This window comes from Nanorana parkeri, unplaced genomic scaffold (genome assembly GCF_000935625.1).
Source record: "Nanorana parkeri isolate BGI_ZX_2015 unplaced genomic scaffold, ASM93562v1 scaffold20, whole genome shotgun sequence".
Lineage (NCBI taxonomy): Eukaryota > Metazoa > Chordata > Amphibia > Anura > Dicroglossidae > Nanorana > Nanorana parkeri.
In genome coordinates, this window is record NW_017306288.1 from 1,036,217 (window position 1) to 1,051,491 (window position 15,275).

Here is a 15,275-nt window from a genome sequence, read left to right on the forward strand (position 1 = left end):
CTGCAATCCAAAAAATAGCAATGAAAAAAAAAAAATCCTACACGCTAACAAAGGCAGAGAAAACATATTTTAATAAAGGTGAAGCTTAAATGTAAACAGTATTCTGAAAATAGGTTACAAGTTTCCATTGCAATTCATGCTTCATTAGCCAAAGCCTCTCTCATGGCCGTCAGGGGAAGCATCTCTGTACAATGTGTGGTGCGGTAATAATGAAGCCTAGCCTCCAGGGCCCTATAATCTCATTCTGAGAAGCCATGCATAAAATGAGACACATTACAGCCATATCCAGATGTGATTACATCTGCTATTATTTCAGGGCGTATTCATGATTAAAACTGAGCTGTATGTTTCACATTATTTTAGGATAGGACATTTTTCAGTCAGTATTCTATGCAGAATATCATTTAATATTGTTTTGTACATGTATTTTGTATCTTTCCCAGCTCTATTTATTAAATTGGTCTGATCATTAAAACACAGAAATCAACAGAGCATTGCCACATCATATTATTAATTTTAGTAAATAAAAGTAGCTCTTTTAAACCAGCACAGCTCCCAGACCCGACCACCTCTGGCTACCAATCATTAACCACTTCAAGACCATGTGTTTAGACCCCCTTCCTGGCCAGGCCATTTTTCAGTGTTCAGCGCTGCGGTACTTTGACTGACGTTTATTCCGTCATGCAACGCTGTACTGAAATGAATTTTATACCACTTTTTGGGGACAGATAGAGCTTTCTTTTGGTGGTATTTAAACACCACTGGGGTTTTTATTTTTTATTATAATTATATGTTGTTTTTTTTTACATTATGTTAGGAAACATTTATTATTACCCAGTTTTTTGGTAAAATATAAAAGATCGGGTCACGTCGGGTAAATAGACACCAAACATGTCAAGCTATCACATACGGGGGCTAATTAAACTCCCCTATGTGATAGCAAAATATGTGACAGGTCCTCTTTATGGAGACATCAGGGGTCTCCAAGACCCCTAATGTCACCTAAGACCCCCCAAAAGAAGCTGATGAAGCTCCATCAGCTTCTTTCCAGCTTCTGAAGCTGGAGAGTGACACAAGAATGCGGAAGTGATGTATTATACAACACTTCCGCATTCTTGCAGAGGAGAGGGGACCGGAGGGAGCTCGTGTAACGATCTTCCTCTGACCCCCTGTGACACAGGCGACATGCTGATACCGGGCTCGCACCGGGCACAGCGGAGCCCGGGATCAGCGGGACAACAATCGGCACCCCATACACGCGATCCGCCGGCTCTACAGCCGGCGTATCGCTTGTATGGTAACAGGCATCGCTGCCTGTTCTTAAATAACGGCCAATTCCCGGTCGCGCGCGAGGGGGCGTGTCTGAGCAGGCGTCTAAAGACGCCCGCTCAGATCTAGAGAGCTCCCGGCCCGGAGGCAGTTAATGCAGAGAGTCTATGGTTTTCCTAAAGAAGCGATACTTGCTGCAGTTGCAGCTTTGCGGGGGTTGCACCACTCTGCTTTTATGTTGCTCAGGTGACTGTTATGGCATTGTTTTATTTATTCAATATTATCTACTAGCTACTAAAGTGTTAGGCAACCTTGGTGCTCCAGCTGTGGTTAAACTACCAATCTCATCTTGCCTCTGGGAGTCATACCTGTGCCTATCAGAGTCTTACAATGCCTCATGGGACCTGTGGTGCCACAACACCATGTGTGAGGTTGCCTACCCCCGAGCTACTAGATTGGGTAGTATTCAGCACTATATTGATTCTGCCAGACATTGGTTACATTGGTTAAGGATATAAATATCAGTAGTAAGGATAAGACTTAACCTAAGCTCATAGAAACCTGGAAGGAAGACAACAGTGCCAGACCAATCAGCTGTGGGCAGGGCATTTCCCGCCCCCACAGCTGCATGTAAACAAAAGAGCAGGATGCTGGTGACATAATTGACCTTGCATGGCCACATAGCCATATTCAGTCCATGACATTGATCTAATATGGTCATGCCCTGGCCGCAGCTGATTGGGCCAGCACTATCGGCTTCCTTCCAGGTACGGTCCAAGCCCAAGCTCATACCTAATTATTAGTTTAGCTTAGTAATGGCAACTTTTATATCATATGTTTGGATGATCAGCATTGCATAAATTATTTTTTATCTATTATTCCCCTGCATGACCTGGGTGAAGCCAGGATGGGACTTATGGTGAGGACCCTGGTCACTGTCTGATCTTTGTGGAATATTTTGGGCTGGTTATTTAAATATTTGGCCATGGTTGTGTTTTAATTGCATCTTTTGGTTTATATTTTGAGTGAATACCGAGCTTCTATGTCTATTTTCAGGATATACTGTATGTGTATTAATAAAGTTTAACTATGTGTCAAACCTACAAAAAAGAGTTGGTGGTGCGCAGGTCCTGAGTGAGGTGCCAACCCCTAGTTGAGTATAATAAAGAATAGAAAGAGAAGTTGGGGTTTTGGGCACCAATTGACAAGTGCCAGTGATGAGTGATTTGATGAGAACCTTCTTTCACCCACTAGAGAACCTAGTGGGTGAAAGGAGGTTCTCATCAAATCATGCATTGTTTTATTTCTATGTATCACACTGATGATTTTTAACTTTTACACCAAATTAAAAATATATTTTTATACTTCATAGTTGGTTGAAGCTCACTGGCACTTGTCAATTGGTACCCAAAACCCCAACTTCTCTTTCTATTCTTTATGTGTCAAACCTATATCAAACCTATATCGTCTAGGATGTGAGAGCACACTACAGCCTGCACCCAGCACATGTCCTGATTTGAAGTCAGAGATGGAATGGGAGCGGTGAGTCCTGGCGGTTTTGGATACAGCTGATTGCCGTTATAGCGTGTGCATGTAGTTTGGTGAAGAAATGTAGCTGGAAATAAAAAAGTAATATACAATAATGGTAGAGGACCTTTAATCCCCCATAAAAAAGGTGCCCATAATTTGACTATATGGTCATATACCAGTGTAAGCATAGTTATTGCTAGGGTCAATCATTTCAGAAAGGTCCCCAGTGATAAGATTATGGGTCTAACAAAACTATCCTGTAAGAAAGAAGTAATGGTTTTGAAGCCTAACAGGATGCCAGGGCCCTTATGCAGCTTTGTGAAAATTCCTTTCAATCCTCTAGTTTTAAAATTGCGGTACTAGCTCCAGCAAGGAATAGCAATCAACAGGGAGTCGGCCCCTTCGCATAACCTGCACCGTGAATTCCTTTTTTCAGTTTATGAGAGGCAACATTGGCCCTGGTGGGTGTTGGCAGCAGATATTGTACCAGTCCATTATCCACGCTGCTAAAGGCTGACCTTTGCCAATGGCCAGCAAACGAATTATGCTAAAGATAAATGCAAAAGGAAAAAAATGTCTTTCTATTCAATTTGCTATGATGTCAATTTCCAGCCTTAAAGAAGGATTTAACTATATTTAAAACACCAGCGCAGAGAGAGAGCGAGAGATTTCATCCCTTAATAAAAAAGGACCACCGAGATAAATCTTGCACCGATGATGGGGAAGTCTTAGTTCCATTGGTTGGTTCACAGCGAAAGCAGAGGGATTAAGGGCAAATTGAGAGGAACCTGGAGCGTAAGGAGAAAGCCGAGGCTGAGGAGGTGGGGGGAAAAAAGGTTTGCTAGTTTTTATCAGAACTCTTGATCTGTAGGAACACATTTGTCTTCCGATCATCAAAAAAAAAAAATGTCCTAATCCAAAACAATCAATGTGGCATTTGGCTTGGCTCTTTACCTTGCATGTAGTCTTTTTTTCCCCCTTCGCAAGCATATAATTACTTACACCAGGTGTTACACTGCCATACATCTCTTATGAGTTCACTATTCACAGGAGCATGAATTGCAATTTGCCAGCCTTTACTTAAGTTTCTTTGTGTCAAAATCTTTTACCCTGGGTGTACTGTTACTTTGACAAGTAGCACAGTACAATGGAAGGGGAATAGATTGGAGTCTGTTAACAATAGGTATTAGAGCTCCCTGCAATAAGCCCCAGGTGACTGTACAAAAAAGATTACAGGCTCTCTAGTGCTAAAGAGAACTGTGTCATATTAAAATGTCAATACTACAGAGGTAAATCACATATAAATCGTTTAAAATGTGTGTATATAAAATTATGTTAACAGAACTAATAAAGCCTTTTGTACGGGCTTGACACAAACAATGTATCCCAAGCATTATTCAAATAAAATAAGTATATTTAGTTGATAGCGATCACGCTATAATCACCCCTATCGGGTTTTTTTTTCCCTTTTGCACCGTGACACAATAGAGCACGTTCTGTAGACTCTTTTAATTTATGTAAAAAAAAAACAACTATTAGCCTTACCTTCAGGATATGTGAGATGTGAACACAATGTATATTATGTGTCTTGTAATGTCTAATTATGAATTATTCGTCTCATAAGTATAAAGATGTTTTGATTATGAAGACAAGAGTGATTGAAATCAGCAAACCAGTAATAAAGTACTTTTGGATCTGCCTCTAGGTATGTTGCAATCCCCAGTTATCCCAAAATGGTATAAAATGAGCCCCGATGGTCAGGACATTCATAAACTGGGAATTTTCAGGGTAGCCTAGTGCAGGGATGAAGTTACTAGCAATGCATGGAGTCTAAACTGAGGTGTGGAGAGTGAAACAGGCCCTTTTAGCAAAGACGTGCTTTCACTTTTGAAACATTGTAATTATGTATGTGCAAGGTTTTTTTTTTTTTTACAAATATTCAGATCAGGGCTCAGAAAAAAACACTTCCAAATAGTCCAATGTTTTGTTCTCAGCCATTCTTGGATGCTTTTCGCTGTGTATTTTTGGCCCTTAGCCTGTTGGAGAACCGAAAATCCGTGACTGAGACAGAGTTTTCCGACACTGGGTGGTATGTTTTTCTCCAGAATTCCTTGATAGTCTTGAGATTTCATTGGGACCTTCAAAGATTCAAGGCACCCTGTGCCAGATACAGCAAGTCCTATTGAAATCATAACCAAGCCTCCTCCATGTTTCACAGTAGGTATGGCGTTCTTTCTTTCAAAAGCTTAATTTTTATTTGTTTTCGTCTGTGAGCTGATATTCATCGGTCCAGATCAGATCTGTTAAAAGGACATTCTCCCAGAAGCATTTTGGCTAAGGTTTACATACACTTTAAATATTTGAGAGGAAAGCAGACACTGTAAGCTGTCAAAACATATTTTTGTGGTCAGTATCGGAGCCCCAGAGCAACATACTTAAAGGAGAACTATGAGGTGAGTTAAAATCACTCATCCTCATAGTTCGAGCCGACCTGTGTTAAAGATCCAGTATATTGTATGACCTCAGCATAGATTCCCAGCATGAGACCGCACATATGGTCTGCATGCAATCCTCCTTAGGTCTCGTTCCTGGGCATCCCACACTGAGAAGTGAAGTTAATGACAAAAATGAAATGCTGCTACCAAAAACCTTGCATCTCCAGAACCCTAAATCTGCAGCTGATGTAGAGAAAGACCAAAAAAACACATAAAATGTGGTCCAATTTGTTCCAACAAAGAACAAGCTCCTTCTAGATCACCAAAGGGAATCTGAGACTCTGTGGATCAACATATTACAGTGGAATTTCTTATACCTTTTATATGTTGTCAGTTTACAAACACATCCGGCTCTTTATTGAAGCAATGTACTGCATTGGTGAGATCCAGCACCTGTTAAAGATCATTCTACACTCACAGCTTTTACTGTAAAGAAACGTTTTCTGTATGCAGAAGTTAAACCTTTCTCCAAGTGCAAAGAGTGTGCCCTTGTCTGTTGCAATGACCTTACAGTCAACCACTTTTCACCAAGTTTACTATAAGTATCATTTATATATTTATACCAGGTGATGAGATTGCCCTTAAAAATTACCTTTACCCATATCTTTAAACTAACAACAAACACCTTTAGAAATGTTTAGTAATGACAATCTACACACACATACCTCTAGATAATCGCTGGCTTTGTATTCTTTGCATTCCTTATTTCTCTTTTCTTCCCCAATCTTCTGACAGTGGCCATGTTTGCTAAGGGTAGGTGACTAGATCTCCCTTTACTTCCTGGAACTCAGACACATGTGACCATGCACATCATCTCAGGGGAGGAAAATGCCTTTCCCTGAGATCACAGATGAGATTTCCCAGCAATATTCTGCTGATGTAACCTTCCCAGGATGCAACGCTTTGGACATTACATAATTTGTGCCAGACGTTGACCAGGAAGTGGATGAACTCTATTTGTAAGTAAATGAAAAACAAGTTTGTTTAACTAATGAATGTAAGATGATTTGAAATCAGTATGCAGAGCTGCCTGCTGATGTGACTTCTAGTAAAAGGGGGTAAAGATTCGCTTTAATTAGGGATGCACCGATACCAAGTACCGTACTCGGTACAAGTACAAGTACAGATACTTTTCCAGCTCCAAGACTAAACTAGAGAAAAATTCAAAAGTTAGGAGGAAGCTGTCATTTGTAAGGAGCACACGGAGCTCCTGAGATTTGTACATTCTGTTTTAATGTATGATTTTGTTTTTATAAATATATATTCGGGATGCACTGATAGCAGTTTTTCAAGTACAAGTACTGATACACACCCAAGTGCTCACAGATACAAGTACTTATACATTTTTGTTTATTGTCATGTGACAGTTTTTCTAAAACAATACAGATTAATGATTTCAGGACAGTGGGGGAGCGCCAGAGCTAGGTCCCAGCTGCAACCCTGTAGTTCTCATGAAAATGCCAAGTATCGGCACCGTTATCTGAAAAGTATCGGTGCATCCCTAGCTTTAAATGTCTGTTCTATAGCATGAATAAGTTCAGTTCAGGTAATCTTTCCTCATAACTGAGGTCCACAATGCCTAGTACTAATTAAGTTGCCCTTTTTCTGACCTCTTTCCAGTTCCACAACTTCCTTTTTGTCAACTGGTGGCCCAAACTGCCTTCAACCCACAATGTCTGTGGTCACGTCTTAAACACGGTGCTGCATCTATAATGGTATGGACCATTATGTTATGTAAGGTATTAGCCATGATTCCTCTGCATGGTTGTACAACAAGCCGGGAATATCAACTCATTTAGAGCACAAGATGTGCCCTATGGATCGTATTCCCTCTTACACATTGCTTTGTAAATTGAAGAGTGGTTCTATGAACACCAGTATGAAGTAAGAAACCTTCCACGGCTTCACCAATCACCAGGTTCAAAGATCAATTTACCTTTTTGTGAAATTTTAACGCACAAAATGTAAACTTGATTTGCACCTCTCCTTCTTGCCTCAAACAAACCAGAGTTCTTTGAAGGGAATGGTTAAAAACTTTGTATCCTTCATGGCTTGCAGGAAAACTAAGAATGTTTGCTGTGAATGAGAAGGTGTATTGTTACAATTTAATCACCATAGAATATACTCTGTTACACCTTTATCAATCGCTACATCACAGCATGCGTTCAAACAAAACAGTAATTATGTGTTATTTTTCCACTACCAGACAGATATATCAAAAATAAAAACATCCGTTTATTACACATAAAAAACGTACCCACATTTTACTAACAGCATTTAGACCTTTCCCCACCTTCATATTTATAAATGCACTATTCAATTATATAGGATTCTTCATATAGTATAAACAATAGGGCTGTCCTGATACCACTTTTTCAAGACCAAGTACAAGTACTTTCCCTCAGGTACTCGCCAATACCAATTACTGATACTTTTTCTTAAAGGGACATGTGACATTTTTTCTAAAACAATACAGACTGATGATTTCTTTTTTTCTTAGCAGGGCTAAATACAGAGGTCACCAGAGCTGAATACACGTCAGCAGAGCTAAATACACGTCTGAGGTTCCCACAAGCACAGGATCTCGGCCAGCCGCTGTGGTTTAAGAATGGGGACATTTTCACGAGTTCAAGCAGAAGAAGTAAACAATCTAGGACAACATAGCGGAACTGGATAGAGCTGAATTGGAATTCCAAATCAGCTACTTTGGCCTAGATTGTTCACTTCTCCTGCCTTCTCCAAACTCTGCGGCGCAACTACCAGTACATGTGCATTGATTTACGTACAAATATATATTCAATTACTACATGTATTTGATATGGTGCATATTTGATGTTTTGTAATCCTTCTTTTCATTATGGTTGTTATAGACAAACCTCCATCATTCTCCTGAAGAAGCAGATAATACTTTGAGAAACGAGTAGGAAGGCAGACCATTTTTTTGCTGCGCACTTAGCAGTATAATATGGTGTTATAACAATATGAAAAAAGAAGACTCTGCATGTTAATGAACGGCTAGTAGGTGGGGCATGGAGCTACAATATAGAGGTTTCTTATAGTAGATAACTGAACATTTGATGCAGCAATGATCTTTTCTTGTTTTTAATATTTTTGCTTTATTAAAATGTATATTTTTACCTACATTATTTTGTTGTGGGTACCTTAAAAGTCCAATTTATTTCAACACAACATATACTGTACAATTACGGATGTGCTGCCCCTTGATGCCATCAACCCACTTCTACAAACCCTAAATTGATATTTTTATTTACATTCACTATTTGCCGCCTGCAATCGTGTTGGCCAGCTTTGTAAATACTGGTAAACACTGCCAGCGAATAGTGCAGCATTCCAATCTTTCAATAGAGAGCCCCGGATAAGTGCAGTGATAATAATGTGCAGATATTACCAATAGCAGAGTAAGGCAAGACTGTATCAAACCATCTAACATGGAAGATATCTAACCTCCTACTGGGAAAAATCAATACTTTGTAAGACTACCATTCAAAGCTGTAGGAAGAACTCTGTAATGTTTATATGATATTCACCAAGGTACTTTGCAAAGGCTTATGGGAAAGAAAATTCCTTTCTAGTCTTCATGGCCAATAGCATTGGTGCAGTTATATGAACACATAGAGGCGAATTTATCAAAACTGGAGCAGACAAAATCTGGAGCAGTTGCCCATGGCAACCAATCAGCATCTCTCTTCAGTTTGTTCGGTTAAGATTTGAAAATGAGAGAAGCTGATTGGTTGCCATGTACAGCTGCTCCAGATTCTCTCTGCTCCAGTTTTGATAAATTCCCCCCACAGTATATTGTAGTCTTTCTAATGTGTTATATATACTGCACATATAGAGAGACCAGCTTTTCATTATCAGGAAGGCTGAGTGTCTGCAGTGAAATGCATTGCTCCCTCTAATCATGCGTAAGTCACAGCTATAAATTGCTGCCCTGGACATACTAAGCATGCCCTGCTGGGCTTCACTTTAGCTTCCAGGGTGTACCTAGTGGACTGTATCTACCAGGACCCGCCATCAGTTAGGTAGCTGAGGTCTCTGCCCATGTAACAAAACTGATAATTGTGGCTCTCAGCGCACTGACCACTGTAAAATCACAATCAGCTACTAGGTAGAAAGTGTATAACTCTTTAGTTAGCTGCCAGAAGCAGTCAAAGCTTAAAGTGACATTAAACCCTCAGATTTTTTAACATAAAACAATAGTGTAATGTGTGCCTTACTGTAATCCATGGTTGTTTCCCTTCTCTTTGCTGCTCTTCCTTTTAAATCTGTATCTGTTCTCATGCTCTGCAGAACTTCTGTTTTGCAGCAGACTGCCTTGTCTCAGGAATGGATACATGATGTCTGTGTATTAGTTTGTATAGGCTTGAAACCTGAGCCAGCACTACAGGAAGAGGCCCTGAGCTGAAAAGGGAAGTTCTCCCCAAGCATGAGAAGACATGAGGATTTAAAAGGAAGAGCAGCAAAGAGAAGGGAAACTACCATGGATTACAGTAAGGCACACATTACAGTATTGGTTTTGGTTTATGTTAAAAAATCTGAGGGTTTAATGTCGTCCAAACTCTAGCTCAAGCTTTGACCCCCCTCCCTGTGCCTTTTGTGTTTTAAACATATGTACCTTCTTCCAATGCCTTCTGGACAGTCAGGTAACATGGTGGGTCCTCTTCGTTTCCAGGTCTTCTCCAATGGTGCTGCTCACTGCATCAATACACTATGAATGAAGGGTGCTGGGGTGATGACCTCTCATGACTCCTTGCTTTTATGTTGTGTCCTGCATCATTTATGCCAGAAGACTGAGGAAACCTTGTAGTAAAGAACTGCGGGGGAAAGCTCCAGACAAGCTGAATATTGGAAACACATAGCTAAAAGCATTGAAGACTGCAGCACATATTCTGACATGTAAACAGATTCCAGGCTGTAAAGTGAGCTGTTGGCTTTCTTGCAGAAGTGATTCCAGCAGCTGCAAGAATGTCCAATTACTTCTAAATGTGCAGTAATGTGCCCCCCCCCCCCACACACACCTACCTACCTTTCCCCACCCCAAGCTTACTTCTCCTCCCTGGGTGCTTTGGACCTCTATGGCTGGTATCAGGATGGAGAACAGTGGGATATGTTCTCTGATCTCTCCTGTAAACCTGAAAGAGCTCAGCTCCATGTCCAGAGATGTCAATCTTTGTCTGCACTAGCAGGGGAACAAGCTAATTGAGCAGTGTGTGCTCAAGTGGCTTTAACACAGTGCAGGAGTTTAATAGAGCCACATCTGCCAGCTAGATTCCGCAGCCAGCAGGTAGATGGAAACAGCGGGCAGTGTAACTTTCTCACTCATGGTCCTCTCCTCTCCTCTGTGGGTGGGTACAACAGCCAGCCTGCTATCTCAAATTGCAATAGCCAATAGCAGTCGGGCTATTGCTCCTACCCACTGAGCAGAGGCGCGGACTTAAGAGAGAAATTTGAAATAGCCAATAGCAGGCTGGCTATTGCTCCCCATTGTTTACATTCAGCTGCGACTGCAGCATATAGCCGCCAGCCAGCAGCAAGCTGTAAACAGAGAATTTTGTTAGCAACTAAATAGATGTAGTTGCTAACAAAATTGTATTTGTGTGCACATGTCTATTAAGCAACTGCTAAAAAAAAGAAATTGAGGACATGTCACTGATTTTTTTTTTTTTTTGCCAGTTGCTTAAGGGTGCAGTTTGCTTGAATGCTGGATAATGAGGAGTTTACTGTATTGAGCACATCTGAGTCACAGACCCACAAGAAGTTTCTGTAAGAATTCCTTATATCGATGCGTCTTCAGGGCAGCAACTTAGCATTGAATCCAAAGCATCACCATCCCAGCATGTGAATTGAAAGTTTAATGTGAATTATTTGCATAGAAAAAGCAATCTGCCTTACATGCTGCCCCTTTGAGGATTTGTAAGTGGGGTATCAAGTGTGTGACGATGTTGAAAAAAGTTTGTGCTTCATGAAGAGTGGTTTTGCACCTATTTTATTTATTGTGGTACAATACAATGTAAAAATATATTTTTAGCCACAAAAATATGAAATATTGCATATCCTGCATTCTCTTTTTCAGCCAACTTGTGGTGTTTTAAGCTCCTTTTCAAAGGGTAATCTCTATTTACCATTCTATCAAAAAATACCAGTTTTCAGACCGTTCTCTATAAACCCGAGAGATGGTTGTGCATGAAAATCCCAGTAGGACAATAGTTTCTGAAATTCTCAAACCAACCTGTCTGGCACCAACTATGCCATGTTCAAAGTCACCTAAATCACCTTTCTTCCCTATACTGTTTGAACTTCGGCAGATCTTCTTGACCATGTGTACATGCCTAAGTGCACTGAGTAGTTTCCATGGCTGATTAGATATTTGCATTAACAAGCAGTTGAACAGGTGTAGTTGATAAAGTCGCCAGTGAGTGTATACACCAAAGTCTCAACCAATAGAATACCAAAGGGCCTGGATGATGTTCGTGTTAATGAGTGAATAGGCAGAGCACCAGATGTAGCTCCCAGGCTAAGGCTGGGTTCACACCTAGGTGTATCGAATATGCGCGTTTCATGTCACGCGTTTTAACAGCGATTCGCGGTAAAAAAAAACGCGTGTCCGAGGGCTACTTGGCTGTGTCCCAATGGAAACGCGCAACAAAAACGCCCCAAAGAAGCTCCTGTACTTCTTTAGGCGTAGGACGTTTTGTAGCGCGTTCATACGGCCTGTAATACGCCCAGGCGTGAACCATACCCATAGGAAATAATGGGATTTCGGTGTTTGAGCGTTTTGCAGAGCGTAGGAACGCGCTACAAAACGCCCAGGTGTGAACCGGGCCTTAAGGTAGGAAGTGCATGCCCGCCTTAGGTGGTGGACACTGGTATGATTCCAGGCAGCTATTACAGCAGAGGATGTGGCACTGTGAAGGGATGGGCAACTTTTCTCCCTCCCTTCATTAATTACCCCCTTTCTCTTTAATATGGTAAGACTTCTTTCCAGTCATGGCTCTTGATTCTGCTATTTCAACTGTCAAAAATAATTTGCACTAACAGGTGGGTGTGACCAAATAATGACCTCTTTATAAACGTCCACACTTGGCCAGGACCAGGGCTAGCTAGTAGCATTTAGATTTCATTCTATGAAAGTGAGATTTTTTTTTTTTTTTTTAAATGCAGGTAAGGTAGCAGGCCGAATAGCTACAACCCTTGAGTTGCAGGAGGAATTACAGGGAACCGGTCACCAACACAATAAAATGTTTTGTCTTTCCTGAAAATCTGTTTCTTGGAATATATCACAGAACAAAGGGAAGTAATTCTTCAATAGATGCCGTGATGACGTCACCCGCGCACGCCAGTGTAATGACGTCACGCCGTGCGGGGCGGATCCCGCCGGGTCACAGGGCGTCTGCGCCTGCGCGGCCCAGTGATACTGCCGGGATGTCCCCTCCGTGTGCGTCCGCTCACACTGGCTCGTACTGGGACATTGTACGTCCCTCGGACCGGCACCCGACCTGGAGCCACTCGGACGGGGACCCGACAAGGGACTTATGCTGTCTTCCAAGAAACAGAATTTTACAGGAAAAATATTGTGTTCTCTTGAACATATAATCACAGGACACAGCAAATATAGCAAAACAACAGGTAACAGGCACGGGAAAACAAATAACCCCAATGGGGAACCATAACAGAAGAGGCCCACATCAGAGGGCTTATCAAAGAGGCATCTGAAGAACCCTGCACTCAAAGCCAACACCTGCAGAGGTCTGAACAGCAGCCGGTAAAACTTTGCAAATGTTGGGGGATGACTTCTCTATGATCATAAAGTCTGCTGAGGTCTGCAGAATGGTTGAAACCTTGATCTCCAGAGACAGAAGAGACTATTCTTGAAGTAAAAGGTAGTCCTTATTATCCAATAATCAGAATGTCCTTGCAGCAGAAAAAATCCAATAGGAGCAAGAACTGTGTAAAAACCCTTGGAGCCGAAGCTAGACCGAAGAGGAGCGCCACAAATTGATCATGGAAATCGCCCACAGCAAAGCAAAGAAAAACCACATCAAATGGAAGAGAGGAAGCAGGATTACAACACTGATCCTTATTACTCCACATCTAAGGTAAGTGTTCACTTTCACCTCCAGTAGCTTGTAATAGTAATCTTATCTAGTGAATCCCCAAAGTTATTTCCTACAAATGGTAGGCGCAATGTTCCTTCTTACATTGGGGTTCCACCGATCAGCATTTTAACCAGATAGGTCTGAGATTCTGAACAGAAGATACAGTTACTTGAGACAGCAGACTAGAAGCATAAAGAACCTCATCACACATGAAATGAGAAGTGGTAATCCTCTAAATCAATATAAAAGTGGATCAACTCCAGCAGACGCCTGAGCCGCATATGGATTTTACAGCAGAAGGGGCCCCTTCATTGGGAGATTGAACCTGCTGCTTTTCCTCCCAGTTCCTCAAAGGTTTAGTCCAAAAAGACAAAGTCTGAGAAATGAAAACTGTAGCCAGTAACGGTTGAAGATGCAGAACCAGTCAATAAATGGTATGAGAAAGATTTTTTTATTTTTGTCCGTAGAATCCTTAAATGAAGGAATAGTTAAACGCTTTGTTAAGATGAGGAGTTGGATAAAAATCAATTTTAGGAGGAATATCCCATTTATTAATAAATTCTTCCGGAAAAAGTTACAGGGATTTAAAGCTTTTAGTAACAAGAAATTGCTGATCTGGAAATTCACAATCTTTATAAAAGCAACCTATCAATATAGGATGAAGAGGAAAAACCTTACATACACGCTCAGGTTTATGAGATCGTAGATCAGAAATGGCAGCAGTGGAAACAGCAGAATCTTCCAATTTTAAAGAGGAATTTTGTCTCAACTAAACATGCAACCGTTCTCCTTTTCAATGCTTAAAAATTGCAGACGACGTGAAGTCAGTCTCTCTCTCTCATCAGATCTAGAGTATAATTCTTCAGAAAAGCAACAATTCCAGAAATATCAGGCATATCATCTTCAGAGACAAAGTAGAAATGCAACATTTTCAGGGACACAAAAAAAAAAAGAAGACCTGGCCTTTTAAAGAGGTGGGAAATTGAAATAAAAAAAATGTACAAAAGCAATAAAGCTGCAACAAGACCGTACATATTAAAACATACAGCCACTGTAATAAAAAGGAGAAGGAAACATAAATCTCCTTATAAACCGTACAGCAACATACAACTCCAAGGCCCTGTTGCCTTTTACACTGTATGCATTCCCAGAAAATACTGGCCTGACCGAATACTTGAAGACAATAGGAACTCTAAACCACCGCAGGATGAAGCATAAGTACCGAGACCAGAAATGTCCCGTCATCCCAAGACGAGAATTTTCCAGGATTTAACTTATCTGGTATAACCATCAAGTCTATTCGGCCAGCTAGAGAGACTCTCAGAATTTGTTAATATCTGGTACAAATCAACTAGCAGCTCTTGGTAGTAGAATTTTCCAACGAAGATGTAAAATAAACTAAAATACTAAAGCAGAAGAGGAGACATCCATTCTCCTCAGTGCACTAAGTAAAACGTGGCAGGCTTTTAATTTTTGTTTGCCTGGTGTGCACTTCTCCTAGAGGCTGCAGCATAACCCTCTGTATCAGAATTCTTCAGAGCTGTGTCCCTCAACTGACAATACAGAACTGGGATGTATAAAAACACATCCTTGATGTCCAGGAACTAGTTGAGGATCTTCAAGTCAAAGTTGGCGTAAACTCCTCCCTTGGCCTTGGGACCAGTGAACAGGTTGAAGTAAAGTCCATAAAACATTTCTGCCTTCAAACAGGGACTATGACCCTCTGAGAAAAGAGACTGACCTAGGGCAGCAAAAAGATCCACCCACTTTTGAGATTTGGGCAGATTGGATAACAGGAAGCGGGGAGGAGGCAGCAAGAAACTCCAATTCGTGGTTTTTAGTAGTGATATTATGAACCCAGGCA